Here is an 18997-nt window from a genome sequence, read left to right as displayed (position 1 = left end):
AAAATTATTCAAACAACAAAACATAAAAATCATAACATGTAAATCACTAAATGTCCTCCTCAAGACAGTATATTCTAGTTATTAGTGATGAGAATGAATCTTTCTTATGGAAAAACAATGAAAAGGAATGAGAAGAGATGCTAGGGAAAGAGCAATTTTGACGCTCAACAGTTGGGCCACCCCTCTGTTCCCCACATGAACTATCTTAGTTGTGACCTTCTCAAATTTTCCCGAGGTCAAGGTAACGCTCTTTGACGCTGTAAGGAAATCTTCCTGCTTAGAAAAATACGTAATTGAAGTTGTATGTGTTTTAATGTTTTAGGGCATTTCTATCGAACTCTGTCACTATGAATTGCCACGTTTTCATGCAAGGATAGATAGTGTAACAAGTGTCATCAACAGGGGTAATAGACAAGAGCATCTAAGTAAGAATAAGTACCAAAGGCATCGAGGACAAGGATAAGGGAAATAGTGCCAGTAAAGAAAGAATCCTGGCATGCACATATTATTTATTGTTTATCTCATTGAGAAAATGCTTGTCACAAGCTTGAATGAAATCCAAACCATAGATTTTACTTAGAACATTATGTTAGAGTGAATACTAGAATCTAAAACTAAACATTTTTCTACACTAAATGTAATGCCCCACTTAAATCTTATCCTACAAATTGTGTTAATATTTACATTATCTGAAAATATTGAGGAATATTGGTCTAAAATAAATTTATGATTTCCATTATTCAAATTCCCCACTTACCTTCTCAATTTGAATATTGTGTAGGATATGGTCTCCTTCCATTAATTCAAAATATATTTATTCATTCACACACCCCAAGGTACCCTCACATTTAATAAGGAGAAGACAAAGTCCTCTCCATCTTATCATCAATATATATTTATTCATTTCACATTCCCCAATGTACCCTCACATTTAATTGGGAGAAGACATAGTCCTCTCCATCTTATCATCAATATATATTTATTCATTTCACATTCCCCAATGTACCCTCACATTTACTAAGGAGGAGACATGGTCCTCCCCATGTAATTACACTTCACATTCCCAAATGTACTTCCCCATTAAATTCTCAATTTTAAATTCATATCACAATTCCAAATGTACTCTAGCTTGGAAGAGAAGTCAACCAAGGATGGGTGAGAGTTAATGACATTAATGAGAGGTGGTTGAGGAAAGAGGGTATAAAAGGGAAGGGGGAAGGAAGAAGAGGGGGAGTTGGAGTTTTGCTTAGGATTGTGGGGGTTGGTTGTGATTGTTTGGCCTTGTTATGATTTTTGGGAGACCTTCGAAACCTGTGGAGGTTTCTTGGGTTTGAGAGGAGGAAAGCATCATTATCTACTTTTGCACATTCTTCTTGAGGACACACTATATTTGGTTGGACTTGGGCACGGAGGGCTAGGGAACCTGTGGAGGTTTCCTGGGCTAGGAATTTATTTCCTAGTTGGCTGGGAGGTAAATCCGGTTGGGTCAGCCAGAAGGAGCGTTCAGCTAGAGCTATCAGACAAAGGTATCGTCATCAACCGCCGCAACAGGTATTTTTCCATGGACTACTCTTGTTTAGTTGATATCAATGGAATGCTCACCTTAATTTATGTTGCTTATGATAAAATGATTAGATGTTAAATGTTTAAAGATATGTGAAAAGGTCAGAAAGCTCCTTTTATTATTTATAAATTAACAGGAAAATAGATATGTTAGTGTATAACGAAATAAAGGCTCTAATAATAGGATTTAGGTTCTTACACATGGTATCAGAGATTTAGTTCAAAATCTGGACCCAAAGCCCACTAAACCCCAAATACCATTAGAAGGAGGGCTTGACCTTCCAACCTTGTCAATGTTAAGTTGTTGTGGTTAACAGCGTTTACCCATCAGAGCATAAGAACTGGAGACACTGTTGCTGCCAATGTCTGTTCATAATATCATATGATATGTGTGTCCATCACTGATGTTGTTCTTCATTTTCCAATCTCCCCTTGAGAAATTAGGTTTAGTAGAGGCATGCATTATCTAAAAGTGAAGTGTAAGTAATGACATCGGGAGAATGCCCTTTCGTGACCATGAGCTTCAGAAACTTCTTGGCTTCATCTATTTTCCCAGCCTTGGACAACCCAAATATGAGAGTATTAAATGTTACGACATTAGGAGCACACCCCTCTGCGTCCATCTTCTTGTAAACTCCAAGGCTTCAATGGTCTTATCGATTTTACAGTAACCCTTCATTAGGGTGTTGTATAAGAAGCTATCAGGCTTGCACCCAGACTCTAACATCTCATCCAACAAATTTCTTGCTTTTCTCATATGTTTGCCATTACAGAGAGCATCCATCAGAATGCTACAAGTGACAATATCAGGCTTGCAATTTAAACCCATCTTGCAGTTTAGACCCTTCATTTCCTCCAGAAACGTATATGCTGTGTCAATCTTCCCAGCCTTACACAAATGCCTGATGAGAAAATTGAGAGTACTCATATCTGGATTAACAACATATCTCACCATTTCAATAAAAATATTGCAGGCTTCTTCATCTTTGGCTGCATTACAGAATGCACGAACTAACAAACCAGAAGTGACATGATCAGGTGCACAACCATCATCAATCATCAGATCTAGTATATTTTCAATACGACCCACATGACCTAATTTGCTGGGTTCACCGAGCAAAACATTGAAAGTCACTGTATTTGGTGAAAATCCACCCTTCTGTTTCATGTGCTAAAGGAGGCTCAAGGCATCTTCAACTCGTCCAGCCTTTGCAAACCCATAAATCACTGTGTTGTGGGTAGAAGTATCTGGGATGAAATTACTACGTACCATTTTGTCATACATTCACTTGGCTTCAGTAACCCTGGTCTCATTCAAAAGTGCATTAATGACGTCCTTCTGCGATCTTTTCACATGTTGGTCTTTGTGTTTTGATCCCCTCGAATTCTCTGAAGGAAAATTACTTGTTGGCTCATCGAAATAGGGTTATGGAAGTGCCGAAAAATGGGAGGAAATGACTCTCGTTAGGGTATTCTGATAAATTTTTACAGGGTATATAGATCTAATTCGTGCCATATATAGCTTTTCTCTCGTGTTTTTCTCCTGCTATGTTTGGTAAAAAAAAAAAATCTCAGAAATTTGTAGCAAACCTTTCAGAGAAGTGATCATGTGACGCTGTGCTTGACTGATCGCTCGTTCGGCCCGTCACTCATGGTTCTGTCCCCGAGAAAGGAATCGAGTTGAGATTTAAGGGAGGGTTTAGCAGCCTCTTCATTGAGTCTTGCATCACACCAGCCAAATACATCTGCCAGAAGAGCTTCAAATCATCCTCACCTGATCCATTTTTGTGCATATCCTGCAACCATTGATAACCATGACACCGAGTCTCGATTCAAGCATTTACTGAAATAACTTCACAGATTTGTTAAGATTCCCATGCTGTGCATATCCTAAAATCATAGAATTCCATGTGACAACATTGCGTTGAGACATATTCACAAACAAATTGTGAGCATTTTCAATATTCCTGCACTTCGCATACATGCCCACAAGGGCACTCTACACAAACACATCAGCTTAAAATCCTCGCTTTATTACTTCTCGATGAATCCACATACCCTGTTCCAGTGCTACCATGTCGGCAATCGCAGGAAGAACAATGGAAAAGGTTTTTGCATCCGGCACCACACCTACTAGAATTTGCCGAAAAAGCTTCAGTGCTTCAACATAATCCCCATTACGTGCATACCCAATTGATGTCCATGAGACCACATCTCATTGAGGCATTTTATCAAATGCATCGCGCCCATTCTCTATGCTTCCGCATTTCACATACATGTCTATAAGAGCATTCGCCACAAATATATCAAACTCGATTCCAAACTTGATAATTTCATTATGAGTCCACATACCCTCTTGCAAATCTCCGAGATTGGCACATGCCGACAGAACGCTAGCAAAGGTGAAGCGACTGGCTTGGATGCGTGTTGTTCCTTCTTTCATTTCCCGAAACAAAGCCAATGAATCCCTCCCAAACCCATGCTTGGCATAAGCTGCAATCATCACAGTCCATGAGAACACATCTTCCATTCAACCATTTGGCCGAAAACTCTTCGAGCATCCACCAAACTCCCGCACTGAAATACATGATGATAAGCGTGTTTTCCAAGAGTATACCAGCTGTAAATCCAGCCTGATTGAAGTGGGCACGGACCAATTTGCCATAGGGTAACAATTTCTTGCGAATGCAACCCTGCAAGAGCGAAACATAAGTAGAAGAGTCCACCCAATCATCTGCAATCTGAAATATCTGAAGGCTTCATTTGCAGATCTTAATCCTATTAAAAAAAAAAAAAAAAACACTAAACCTTAAAACACTAAGCGTACAACACAATAATCGTAAGAGAATTCTGAAGCAGTCCAAGCCATGAAGGAGTTAATATAGTCAAACATAGAATCTACCCTGTGAAGGCAGCCAATCTGAGATTCAAAGCCTTCCGGCCTTTCTTGTAATATCAACACTTCTGGCCTCTCGGCATTTTGGGCTATCCCTAATGCAAGAGAAGTTTTGAAATAAACAGCTAATCCATATCCTTCTTTCCTAATTTTGACTGTAAGTCTGAAATAAGTTGCAGGTCTTCAATCAGTTTGTTTTCATAGACTTGGTTAACCAACTGGTATTCGGTTTCTTGTTGCCATTGCTGTTCCAACAACTTTTCCTCCAACCGTTCTAAGTTTAGTTTATATTCTCTCAACGTTTCAGCCAGGCTATCATTGGTTGTTTGAAGCTTTGTTATCCTTGGCATATTATCTGTTATTGTAGCTCTTTCTTCCTTTAATTCCTCCTTCATTTTAGAGCATTGAATTTCCATTGTTGCCTTCAGGGTACTAAGATTGTTTTCTATCTCTGCCTCAATTACATGATTGCTAGATATTTTGGCCTGCAATCTCTCACACTCTAACCCCAGGCAATCAAGCTTAGTAGCCAATGAATCTATATGTCCATTCTTAAAATCCAAGTCCTACCTAAACTATGACATTTGATACTCAAACTCCTGAATAAATGTTTCTAGTATACCAACAATAACAGAAGTTTGCAATCCATTATAAATTTCATTTTCTTCCACTTTATCTGCGATATATAAAATTTCCAACTTCTTTGTTGTCAACTCATTTTCAGAATCTTCCTTCAGTCTCTCTAGTTTCTGTTGAATTTCAAACTACCAATGTTTTAGGGTTTAGGGTTTAGGGTGTGCATGTTGAATTGCCCACTTGAAAGCTCAGCTCATTAACAACAGTCAGAACAGAACATGCTTTGAACTACCCACATCAATATTGATGCTATTACCATGAACAGTAGTCAGAACAAAACCTGCTTTAAAATATTCACATCAATATTGCTGTTGTTACCTATTGAATAATTTTTTAATCCAAGAAATCAAATATTCAATTTCTGGGTGTCAATTTCATTATCGTACATCCCACTTGAATGATCAGCTCATCAATAGTAATTAGAACAGAACCACACACATCAATATTGTTGTTATTACCATAGACTAATTTTTGAATCTGAGAAATCAAAGATTTGGTTTTTTGATCCATGAGAATTGGGAATTAAATCTAGCTTTTTGAAAGTCAGCGAATCACAAATCACCCACCGTTATAACAGGGGACTGAGTATTCATCCACGAGTATGTCAAGGATCCATAGAAGCAAAGTAATTGAATTTTTGTTCTTAGATTTTGTAAAAGAATTCCTCTATTCTCTTTCCAAATGTTTCATTTCTGTGACTAGTTTGCGTATTTCTAGAGGATGGCGATGTACAAATTTTGTTGACAAATTTTGAAACCATTCAAAAGGACAAGTATGTCTGGAAAGGAGAGCTTCTGTAACGTTTGTGCAATGGTTTGTGATTAATTTAAAAGAAGAATTGAAAGGCTTATCTCAACATTGTTTCTTTTACTCGGCACTAGTAAAATTTATTCTCAGATTTAAAAATGAGTCTCAAGATAAATGTGAATAGTAAAAGGCCCTAGCACTTCCCACAAATAGTGTCACAAGATCGTGTAAATTGGAATGATGAATTTTCATTTTTCAAATTTTCAAATTCTTTGCTATAGGATGCATCTGAGCCATGTTGTGGGTCTCTTGCTAAAACTGAATATCTATACTTACAAAATTGAACCTTCCAGCCCAATGTAAATAAGATGGGAAAAATAACTTTTCATCTCTCCTTATAGTTGAACATAAACCCACTTCAAAGCTTTCATCACTAAAAGATAGATCCCATTTTCAGCTCATCACCATTGATGCCTCTTTAATATCTCTTGGTCATCTTTCTTAGATATGCCTTACAAGTGGCAATATAGATTTAGGTGACCTCTGTAAGATTTTTCATGAATTAGGATTTCATTTGCAGCTTTGACATGCTAGGAAATTTTAGTTGAGGTTTTCAATATAAGTTTCAATATGGGCATCTAAGACCTCAGTTGACACCAAGAGTTTTCAATTTGTTTTTATTTATTTTTTCCAAAATCCTCTGATGGACCATTCAAGAACACATCTTAATTTCTTTCTTCATCCAATAATACGACTTTGTAAGTCCATGACTAAAGTAAAAAAAATATTCCAGTGGCAATGATTCGATGATTTTTCACTCTCTGTGCAGAATTAATTATCAAACAGCCACTTTGTTTTCACTTTAAATTAGGAGATGTAATGCTGTGGGAAATGTCAGTGAGTAACTTCTCAACCATCACCTTACGTGAAGATGGTTTTATTGTAGGAAATAATATATCTTGAGATCAGAGATATAAATAGAAGAATAGACAGATATATAGTTGTACCAAAAATAAGGAAGTTCAATTTATTCACAGTTGAAATATATGGAACAAATTTACCAGACAGGAACTCTAGAAACATAACGAAAGCCTTTAGACTACATACCTATCATTCTCAAAGGCTGAAAGAAATGGAATTCCTGATGGCGTTAGGATCTTAGAGAGAACAGTGGCATAGAGGAAAACTATGAATGAGGAAGCTCCTAGTATAATTAATACTAGCCTAGCAAACAGAAATGAGGTGTTGGTAGGTAGGTGAAAATGCACACAAACACTTAAACAGAGCACCAACAGTTCTTTTTCCTTTATTTTTTTTAAACCAGTGATCTAGCCTATGATAGCATGTTCTAAAGTTTAAATTTGTGGTAACTTGGCATAACCTGAATTGATCCATTGCTTAGGGTTCTCTATGGACTATCTAGAGTGTGGTAGAAAATTCTAGGAATAGTGCTAATAAGTCTTAGATATTGTGCAGATTTTGAACAAATAAAAATGGTGAGGACGTGAAGGAAACAAGGGCCTGGAGAGTCTTCACAAGGACCTCCTTCAAATAACCCATTACCTTCACCAGAATTGACCCTCATCCTGCGTTCCTTGGAAGCAATTAATGAAACCTTAAGAGGACACCAAACAAATGAAATGGAAGGGGAACACCCTTCATCAGGGTTAGGGAACCCCGAGGGATCTAGAGACTATGATAGAAGACCTCCAATTGAGGACATTACTAGAGAGCTCCAGAAGATTAAACTCCCAAAATTTGCAGGAGGTCGTGCCAGTGAGCGTGCAGAAGCCTGGTTAGAGGGGATGGGAAAGTGTTTTGCACTAAGGGATTACAATTCCAATTCCAAAGCCAAAATAGCAATATTCCAACTCAGAGATAGTGCTCTGAATTGGTGGGGTAACTTGGAGCGTCAACTGCACCTCACTCCAGACACAGTTACTTGGGAATTGTTTGAGGAGAGGTTTAGGAAGAAATACCTACCAGCATATTATGAAGAACAACAGGTAGGAGCCTTCCATGCCCTGATACAAGGAGGTCGTACTGTAGAAGAATATGAAATTCGATTTATGGAATTAGTCAAGTACGTTTCCTACATGGATACTGATCAGCGCCAAGCGGATCGTTTTATGTATGGATTGAGACCTAAGATTAGGGCAATGGTACGGATGTGGAAACCATCCTCAGTTGCAGAAGCTGTAGAACAGGCTCGTTATGTCGAAGAACACCTAGATTTAAAGGGTGAAGGCAGAGCTATCTTTCCACGTCAATCAGGGTTTATGGGTAAGGCCCCTCGTACCTTCCCAAGGGGGGGAAGTCGGAGGCCACCACCATATGGAAACAGGGTTATACCTAGAACACCAACAGTAGGAATTTCCATGGTTTCTAGTGCAGCTTCACCCACAGTTTCAAGGGCGCGTACAAATCAAAGTCATAGGCGAGGAACAACAAGTGGGGGTAGGGGTTCCAGGGGAAGAAACTCTTTCCAAAGAACTCCACATCATTCGGTTCAAGGTCCACCACGCATCACTTGTTGGGGATGCGGAGGACCTCATTACCAGCGGGACTGCCCAGAGTTTCGAACCAGTAACAACAGAAGAGAGGGAAAAGAACCAATAGGGGGAGCAGGTAGCCACCACCGAATCTATGCCGCAGTTGACAATCAGCAAGTTGAACACCAGTCTGCCGTGGTAGAAACCTCAGGTATGATAAACAAAGTAAAAGTTAAAATTTTGTTTGACTCTGGTGCTACAGATAGTTTCATTTCACCAGTTGCATTAGAAAAATGTGGGCTGGCAACCTATGAGCACGATGACTTTAAACAAGTTGAGATGGCTTCTGGAATAAAACAAGCAGTAGGGCCTAGTGTTGACCAATGTCAGGTAAACCTCGGGGTGTGTATGACTAAGTTGAAGGCATACGTCACAGAATTGGGAACATATGATGTAATTGTTGGAATGGACTGGCTTGAAGCTCATCGAGCTTTGGTAGACTGTTTCAAGAAGAAGGTGATCTATTTAGATGATGAAGGTAGGCCAATTGAGATTTGTGGAATCAAGAGGGGAGTGTCCCTACGATTCATATCTATGATGAAGGTAAAACGTTGTCTTAGACAAGGTTGCAAACTGTATTTGGTCAAGACTGTAAGTGACCAGAAAGGACCTTCCCTGGATCAACATCCAGTTTTGGCTGAATTCAAGGATGTTTTTCCAGAGGAATTGCCTGGATTACCTCCTATAAGAGAGATTGATTTCACCATTGATCTGAAACCAGGTGCAGAACCAATATCTAAGACACCCTATAGGATGACAACTCCAGAGCTTTGTGAGTTGCAGATGCAGTTAAAAGAGCTCTTAGACTTGGGATTGATCAGACCTAGTATTTCCCCTTGGGGTGCACCAGTAATTTTTGTCAAGAAGAAGGATGGTTCCCTGCGCCTATGCATAGATTATAGAGACTTAAACAGAGCCACGATAAAGAATCGGTACCCAATACCTCGAATAGATGACTTATTTGATCAAATGAAGGGGGCAACGGTCTTCTCAAAAATCGATCTACGATCGAGGTACCACCAATTGAGGATAAAGGAGGAAGACATCTCAAAAACTGCATTTCGAACTCGATTTGGGCACTATGAGTTCGTAGTTTCTCCATTCGGTTTAACTAATGCACCAACAGTATTCATGAGCCTCATGAATGGTGTGTTCAGGAAGTATTTGGACCAATTCATGCAAGTCTTCCTTGATGACATCCTTATATATTCCAAGAATGAAAAAGAGCATGAACAGCACCTAAGGGTAGTATTGACTTGTTTAAGGGAAAATCAATTGTATGGGAAATTGTCAAAGTGTTCCTTCTTTCAGAAGAAAGTCCATTACCTTGGGCACATCATTTCGGGAGAAGGGATTTCTGTTGACCCGGAAAAGGTGAAGGCCATAATGGATTGGCCAGTACCAAAAAATGCCCGTGAGGTACGTAGCTTTATGGGGCTAGCTGGGTATTATCGCAGGTTTGTGGAAGGGTTTTCAAGGATTGCAAAACCCATCACCACATTACAGCGAAAGGGGGTTAGGTATGAATGGACAAATGAATGTGACACTGCATTCACAGAGCTGAAGAGGTTACTAACTAGTGCACCGATCCTTCAAGTACCAGACATGACAAAAGACTTCACTGTCTGCACCGATGCTTCGACGCAGGGATTGGGTGCAGTATTGATGCAAGAAGGCGGAGTAATAGCTTACGCTTCTAGGAAATTGAAGAAGCATGAAGAGTTATATGCTACCCACGACTTAGAATTGGCAGCAGTGATGTTAGCCTTGAAGCTATGGAGACACTACCTCATTGGGAGAAGATTTGAGTTAAGAACAGATCATCAAAGCCTAAAGCATCTCTTCACTCAAAGGGATTTGAATGCCAGACAAAGGCGATGGAGCGAATTCATGAGTGAGTATGATTTTGAAATCTCATACATCAAGGGAAAGGAGAATGTAGTGGTGGATGCACTAAGCAGGAGGCCACGAACTTTCTCCCTAGTAGCCTTAATGGTAAATTTAAGGGAGCGGATATTGGAGAAACTCTTTGAAGATAGTTGGTATTTAAAAGTCATCTCAGCTATCCAAAATGGGAAGCAGATAGAACCAAATTTTGAAGGATATGTCCTTGAATCAGATGGGCTATTTAGATTCCAAGGGAGAATGTACGTACCTAAGGAAGGGGGTATAAGAGAAACCATTCTCGGAGAGTCTCACAGAGCACTCTATTGTGCACATCCCGGGGTAAAGAAGATGTACGCAGACACAAGGAAACTCTTCTTTTGGGCAGGCATGAAGCATGACATAGTCCAGTTTGTCGCCAAATGTCTTGAATGTCAGCAAGTGAAGGCTGATCATCGCCATCCAGCAGGACTCCTACAACCTCATGACATCCCTACATCTAAATGGGAAGTAATTTCCATGGATTTTGTGGTGGGTTTGCCACTCACTTCCCAGAGGCACAATGCTATATTGGTTATAGTTGATAAATTGACCAAAAGTGCCCATTTCATCCTAGTAAGGGACACTTACGACGTTACGGATGTGGCGCGAGTGTTTGTCAATGAAGTTATCCGACTGCACGGATTGCCCACAAAGATCATTTCTGATAGAGACTCCCGATTTACATCTAGGTTTTGGACAAGTTTGCAGTCAGCACTGGGAACTCAGTTAAACCTAAGCACTGCATATCATCCAGAAACAGATGGGCAGACCGAAAGAGTAAATCAGGTTCTGGAGGACATGCTTAGGATGTACGTCATGGATAATCAGACTCAGTGGGAAAGGTACTTACCATTGGTAGAGTTTGCCTACAATAACAGTTATCATAGTTCAATCGGGATGCCTCCTTATCAAGCTCTATATGGAAGACCTTGCAGGACGCCATTGAGTTGGGAAAAGTTGGAGGACCGAGTGATAGTTGGCCCAGAATTAGTCCAAGAAATGGAGGAACAGGTAAAGCAGGTTCGACAAAGGTTAAAGGAAGCACAGGATAGGCAGAAGAGTTATGCTGATTCACATAGGATTGATCGCAGTTATGAGGTAGGGGACCAAGTTTTTATTCGTATCCGGCCCAACAAAAGCACCATCCGGTTTGGGAAGGGGACAAAATTGTCACCTCGGTTCGTAGGACCTTTTAGGATCAAGGAGAAGATTGGACCAGTTGCCTATCGTCTTGTACTGCCGCCCCATTTGCATAAAACTCATGATGTTTTTCATGTATCTGTTTTGCGACATTATGTTTCTGATGAATCTCACAAACTGGATTGGCAGGACTTGCAGGTCTCGGACATGGGAACCGTAATGGTAGAACCATTACGCATATTGGACCGTAGGGTTCGACAGCTCAGACGTCGCACGGTGGACCAAGTTAAGGTCCAGTGGGACAAGTATAGCCCAGGATCTGCTACCTGGGAGGATGCAGAGACTATGCATCGTGACTACCCCTCACTTTTTGAGCATTTGTGATGCCTATTTTGACTTAGATAGCTACCTATGTTAAGATCCTATTTCCATGTTATTTATTTATGAACATTATGTAATATTGATGCATTTGGTTGACACATAAAACTACTTATATGAATCAGTTGATAGATTTGATATTTATGATAGAAATGGTTGATGTATGGACTACATGTATGACTCACTTAGTGATGGACTATCTAGTGGGTAACTTATCAGAATTACTTTGGTTCATATATAGCTCAAGTGGATATGATTTATTTAAATGAATGACTTAGCGAGAATTCTTAGATTGACACATGGATACTAGACTTAGTAATGTGATGATTATATGTCTTGTTGTATATAAATGCACGAATGAGAGGCTAACCCGCAGGGGAAGAGAACTATGTGATAGCCAAGAGGGAAGGATGAGACATCTCATGAGGAAGGTATAATGTACATTATTTTACTTCATTGGTATCTACTTGATATGAACTCTTATGACACAAAAAAAATGCAAATGACAGGTGGCAAGACGACCTAGCTGGATTATTCGATGACAAGTCCAACCAGCTCTGTAGTGTGGTCCGTGCTCTGAAGGAGGGGTGGAGGTGTTTCCCACCGTGTATCCTCTGAAACCTGGAATTGTGGGGAGGACAGCTGAACGCTCCCCCTAGACGTGTGATGACGATTGCCAGATTCCTACTGGGGAAAGTTGGTCGAGGCATTCGACGCTCCCACCATGTTGGTTTTATCAGTGGTCAGTAGGGCCTTTGCCACTGATAAGGCAGAAGAGGATGGATAGGGTGGGAACGGAAGTAGGCCAGGGTGGATAGGAAGCTATAGATCAGTTGGAGACTCTTGATGGGAAGTAATGCCATTATCTGACTCATCAAATTTTAATGCTATAACTCTTTCTGGGTTGCTATGCTTTCAAACTCCTTGTATCTTTTCATTCTAACTTCGGGACGAAGTTTTCTGAAGGAGGGGTGTATGTAATGCCCCACTTAAATCTTATCCTACAAATTGTGTTAATATTTACATTATCTGAAAATATTGAGGAATATTGGTCTAAAATAAATTTATGATTTCCATTATTCAAATTCCCCACTTACCTTCTCAATTTGAATATTGTGTAGGATATGGTCTCCTTCCATTAATTCAAAATATATTTATTCATTCACACACCCCAAGGTACCCTCACATTTAATAAGGAGAAGACAAAGTCCTCTCCATCTTATCATCAATATATATTTATTCATTTCACATTCCCCAATGTACCCTCACATTTAATTGGGAGAAGACATAGTCCTCTCCATCTTATCATCAATATATATATTTATTCATTTCACATTCCCCAATGTACCCTCACATTTACTAAGGAGGAGACATGGTCCTCCCCATGTAATTACACTTCACATTCCCAAATGTACTTCCCCATTAAATTCTCAATTTTAAATTCATATCACAATTCCAAATGTACTCTAGCTTGGAAGAGAAGTCAACCAAGGATGGGTGAGAGTTAATGACATTAATGAGAGGTGGTTGAGAAAAGAGGGTATAAAAGGGAAGGGGGAAGGAAGAAGAGGGGGAGTTGGAGTTTTGCTTAGGATTGTGGGGGTTGGTTGTGATTGTTTGGCCTTGTTATGATTTTTGGGAGACCTTGGAAACCTGTGGAGGTTTCTTGGGTTTGAGAGGAGGAAAGTATCATTATCTACTTTTGCACATTCTTCTTGAGGACACACTATATTTGGTTGGACTTGGGCACGGAGGGCTAGGGAACCTGTGGAGGTTTCCTGGGCTAGGAATTTATTTCCTAGTTGGCTGGGAGGTAAATCCGGTTGGGTCAGCCAGAAGGAGCGTTCAGCTAGAGCTATCAGACAAAGGTATCGTCATCAACCGCCGCAACAGGTATTTTTCCATGGACTACTCTTGTTAAGTTGATACCAATGGAATGCTCACCTTAATTTATGTTGCTTATGATAAAATGATTAGATGTTAAATGTTTAAAGATATGTGAAAAGGTCAGCAAGCTCCTTTTATTATTTATAAATTAACAGGAAAATAGATATGTTAGTGTATAACGAAATAAAGGCTCTAATTATAGGATTCAGGTTCTTACACTAAAATCTAGATTGAGCTTTCCAATAATGAACATAATTTCTTCAAGGGGTATATAAATGTCTCCATTTTCATGTAGGATTTGCTATCTTTGGTGAAAAAATGGATACCATCATTAAAGACTATAATAATGGGACTAGTTGTTGGCTTTGACTATTTCCTTCCATCCTCAAACACCTATTCATTTCCTTTCAGTGGAACACAAAATATATCATTATCCTAATGATGGTCATCATCTGAATACATGAATAAAAATTCCCTTCCATGAGTTGGAAACACAACATTTATCTGAATCATATGGCTTGAAGGTCATTTCCTCGTTAAAGCTAAAATTATATGGTGGGTCACAATTTGGTTGATCATGTCAATCTTCGAAGTCATTATTAAATCTAAAGGGTTGGAAACATACTTCAAATGGTGTTTCATATTTTGTTATAAGGATGCAACTAGGATCCTGCCTAGGATGGATCATAAGAAGGGAATCGTTGGTTTTATCATGTATCCCTATTCTTGATGCCAACCACTAAACTTTTCCATTTCTTTATCAATAATTGTGTCAGTTATCATGCTCAAAAATTTCACGCATGTTGTATTGTGTTTAAGAATGACGAAATTATAAGTTGATCACTGCTCTTGTTGTGGTTTTTCTTGTTTTCTTTAACAATTTATTTATCACCAACCTTGTCCATTATGTCATACTTTAACAATCTATTATTAGACTAGTGTCATTTGTAGGATACAAACTTTAAAAGTATGTAGCATGGCTTTTCCAATACTATGGTTCCCTAAGATTTGTTATCTTGTTGTTTTGAGTAGTAAGAAAATAATATTTTTTGTGTTGTTCACAATACTCAATAGACCATCAATTCACCACCATGCCTCAAGCAGTTTCAATCGAATACTTCTCCTTCAATAGTTTGACTTTTAAAAGTGTAACAGGAACATGCCATTAGTTTAGAACAACACAATTGTTATAGACATATTTGGGCACTGCAACCCCAAACTCATATGTCCATAAACCAAGGGCTCCTTAAGTCCCTAAAAGTGTTGTTTCATACCCTAAAGGATCATGGTCAACTGATTACATCATTTCTCAAAAGTTCCACCTGAAAAACTACTCAGAAATGGCCAAAGCTGGACCATACAGACTGCTCCATGGGCAAGGTGCGATGCATACTGACTTCCTAACTAGCCAGGTGTGATGCATACTGAAATGGTCTTCTGTGGGGTGCGATGAGTGAGAATAGACAAATGGTAGAGATAGTTTTCAAGGTGGATGATCATGGAAAACTTCTCCTGTGACACTTGCCTCTCTGAATTCACCCAGGGATGAGTAAGAGATCATGAAATCTCCAAGTGGAACCAAGAACTATCAGTGGAATGACACTAATCAAAATCCCATAGCTAACTCACACCCTTGCAAGACATCTATAAATGGATCCCTCATCTGAGAGATCTAAAGGCTGGAATTTTGTATTTTGTAAGGAAGTGTTGTTGGTTTGTTGGTGAGAAGAGACATTGCATTGTTGGGTGATTTGCTTGTTCATGAGGTGAAGACTGCTTCTACAACTGTGAGGATGATTCTGGATCAGACAGCTAGGTTGTAATCCTCTCTTACATCACTATTAATAAAGTTATTTGAGTTTTCCTCCACATAATCGTGTATTTGTGAATCTTATCATTTATGAATGCAATTGTATGGTCAATGTGTTTTTGATTCCGCATTGTTTATGATGTTTTAGATAGAGATGATTTGATGGTTTTTTGTTGCTTTGACTCCACAGGTACTCTTTGAAGTGGGACAAGTAGGAGAGGAGTGGAAAATTCTATCGAGGAAAGGAGAAATCAAGCTAGGATCAAAGCAAAAGATCTAGGTTGGTCCTCTTTTCTTCTCTTCCATCTATCACAGTTAAAGGAACTCTTGAAAAGCTTTCATTGTTTGTTTCTAAGATATCTACCCGTCTTAGTGGGACTAGCAGTTCAAATCGACACTAGTTTTCCCTGAAACAAAATGGCAACTCTGCTGGGGACCGAAAAGTTTGTTTTTTTTGTTTATTGTTTGATTTATAAACTACAGATGGAGCCTAAAGTTATCCAGCTAGCCTTTGAAACGCCTTTGCTATGCAATTGCGAAGTAGATAAATGCTGCTTCAGTCAATCTCTGGGTTGGTTTATGAACTGAACATCTGGATTAAAAAGAATCCTAAGTGCCCTTCTGGTAGATCAGGACCTCATTAGGTCTTACGCTTATTCTTTGTTTTTATTGTCCATCATTACTCAGCCTAAATCACTGAACTTAACCACAAATTTTGAGCAAAAACCAAGATCAGTTTCGCTCCCTAGCCCATCACACTGTCTGTAACTATGCAACCTGGATGCATCGCACCTACCGTGTGTTGTAGGTGAGATGCATCCTTGTTTCCCTGTGTTGTAGGTTAGATGGTTGAGTGATACTACTTTCTTTTCTAAAATTTGTTTTTTTCCTCCTTGTTTTTAGCTTTATTCAGTAGTTTTGCTATTCATGATCAATACCTTCTTATTGTAACCTTCTTCCTTCACGTTATTTCAGCCTCCATCAGTTAGGAATTGTAAATGTTTTTGTGTATTTTTCAATCATTTACAGTCTTCCTTTGTCGAAAGTAGCCTAATCGAACTGTTGTTTTTGATGCAAGTGTCATAATTATCATTTTGAATCAAAAGAAGAGTGTCATAAAGTCTTCCTCTTCTAGATAGTTGATTGTACTTTTTTCATTGTACTTGATTTGAAATTATTAGTATTTGAAGTGTCGAAAACAGTTTTCAATTGAAAATAAAAAAGTGTTGTCTTAGTCTTCCTTTCATTTTGAAAAGAAAATTGTTAGTACTATCACTTTGAAAGAAAATAGTTCAAATCTGTACTCAGCTTTCCTTTTGGCATTCACACATTAAGAAAGCGGAAAAACTAACACATGCATGTGCATCTACATTTTGACTCCATGCTAAATTTGATTTAGGAAAAGTTCATTTAGTGTGTGCTCTATGCTCTTTACTGAAAGAAAATCATTATCTTCTTTCCTTTGTAGCTAGGATTTTCATTGAGCTAAAAGAACATAAATGATTGTTTATCATTTTAGATTGCATATTTAGGAATTTCACATCTACATCACATGGTGAACCTTGAGAGACAAACTTCAAAGCAAGATCAACTCTAAAATAAACCTCAATGAACATAAAAACACTTTGGAACCTAATGCAACACATGTAGAAGTCTAGGCTAGAGATTTGTTCCGGCGTCGTAAAACCTGGTAACTATCATTTTCATCAAAGGTTGGGTGATTCCTCCTCTTTGATACGATAAGTGCCAGTACGGACTTGTGATCCCCGTATTGTCGAGTATATATTGGGAGACCACAATAGGCTGATATCCTTTATCCTTAGGAAATCGTGTCTACCGCCCTATCGATCGTAATGCACTGAACACAACATTCGGGAAGATTGATTTTCATACACAAGTCCCTGGTAATTTCTCTATCATTTATCACCAAGGTGTATTTTGCAGTTTTACGATTGGTTTGGTAAACCCTCTGTCTAGACTTCCAGAGCAGTCATTTTCATTCCTTTTCGACTCCTTAAAAGAAAAGGTCCATCTGAGCACTTGTCGCTACAGGCTCATTAAAAATCGAAGGCGACTAGAGTCATTTTTAGCTTTTTCTCGACTCTTAAAAAATGAAAAAGCAAGTTGCATCAAAGTGTCTTAAAATTTATTTTAATTGGAATAACATCCATGTTCCTTCGTTTATCTGAGGTTGGGATAATGGAATCTACCAATCAAGGAATCCCTCTTGGAGGGAATCCTAGTCCTTTCTCCTCTTTTGGAGATATTGGTTCTCCATATATGGCTACATTGTCCCTTCCAGGAATCACAATCGGCCTGCCATTATGGCTTTTCTCGACCTCTGTCGTTCAAAACACCGTAATTCCTCAACAATGTAATCAGCAACTAGATGATACTGAAGTTACCCCTTCAACTTCTACTTCGTTTCTTTCTCCTTCCTCTTCTTCCTCTTCGCTTGGTGAAACTAGTGACACTAAAAACCAAGTAGCTGAGAAGAAAAAGAAAGGGAAGGAGAAGAAGAAGAAGCCAACTAAACAAGGGAAAGACAAGACATCATTTGGTGAAAATCCACACACTAAAAATTCCAAACCAAAAATTCCATGCACAATTTGCAAAGAGAGACATTACCATCAAGATTTCCCTTGCATCCCACGGATCTTGAGAGAATGGTATCCTCGGTTGCACCATTCGATGTCATCAACCTCTGATAGTCAGGTTGATAGCACACCATCAACTAGTGAAAACAAAGTCAATAGATAGAAAGGGAAGTCAGAGTTCCATGTAGATTATGTGAAGGTGATCATACTCTTCACCATTGTCTTTTTCTGGATGAAGACAAGAGAATTTTGGATAACTGGCCTACTTCACTACAACAACTTCCACCTGGATACAAGAAACCCTTGCCAAGTCCTGACATAACTCAATTGTCGATCAAATCACCTATCATGGAAAGTGAACCTTCTGAGTCCATACTGGATCAAAGTCAACTGGTCGAGATGGCAGTCCACCCAGTCTTTCCTTCAGAAAATCCACCTTCAGATGATATAGTTTCCAAAGAGGATGAGAATGACACCATTCAAATTCTTTTTGTCGATACAGAGTCTAATGAACTTGGGGGCAATCCACCCAATCCTTCACAACAGGAAGAGACCCCCATAGTTCATGAAACTTATCTGGACATTTATCTGGTACCTCCGCCAAGCAGTCTAGTCGTTTTCTTTGATTGAAATCAACTAGAAAAACCTCGCCTTCCATCTAATTTACCATTTCAAATCATAGTACAAGTTTACAAAATGATTGTGTCTGGCACAATCATAGATGAAGGGGCTTCAGTGAGTATCCTTTCCTCAACTGCTTGGAAAGCGCTTGGTTTGCCATCGCTTTTTCCTGGAAAACAAAATTTGTCGAGCTTCAAAAAAGGAACCAGTCAACCATTAGGGATCCTTCCAAAGTTACCGATAA

At 39.0% G+C, this 18997-nt stretch overlaps 1 pseudogene; it reads right to left on the bottom strand.

Moving 5' to 3' along the window:
- Window positions 1–2009: 2009 nt before the first annotated feature.
- On the bottom strand, window positions 2010–3640 carry LOC149250981 (pentatricopeptide repeat-containing protein At2g17670-like; annotated as a pseudogene).
- Between the last annotated feature and the right edge of the window lie 15357 nt (window positions 3641–18997).

This window comes from Pinus tabuliformis, chromosome 7 (assembly GCF_031772625.1).
Source record: "Pinus tabuliformis cultivar Carrire ecotype Pingquan chromosome 7, CPIR1, whole genome shotgun sequence".
NCBI classification, from domain to species: domain Eukaryota; kingdom Viridiplantae; phylum Streptophyta; class Pinopsida; order Pinales; family Pinaceae; genus Pinus; species Pinus tabuliformis.
The sequence above is the reverse complement of the archived record's forward strand: the minus strand, read 5'-3'. Positions and strand labels throughout refer to the sequence as shown.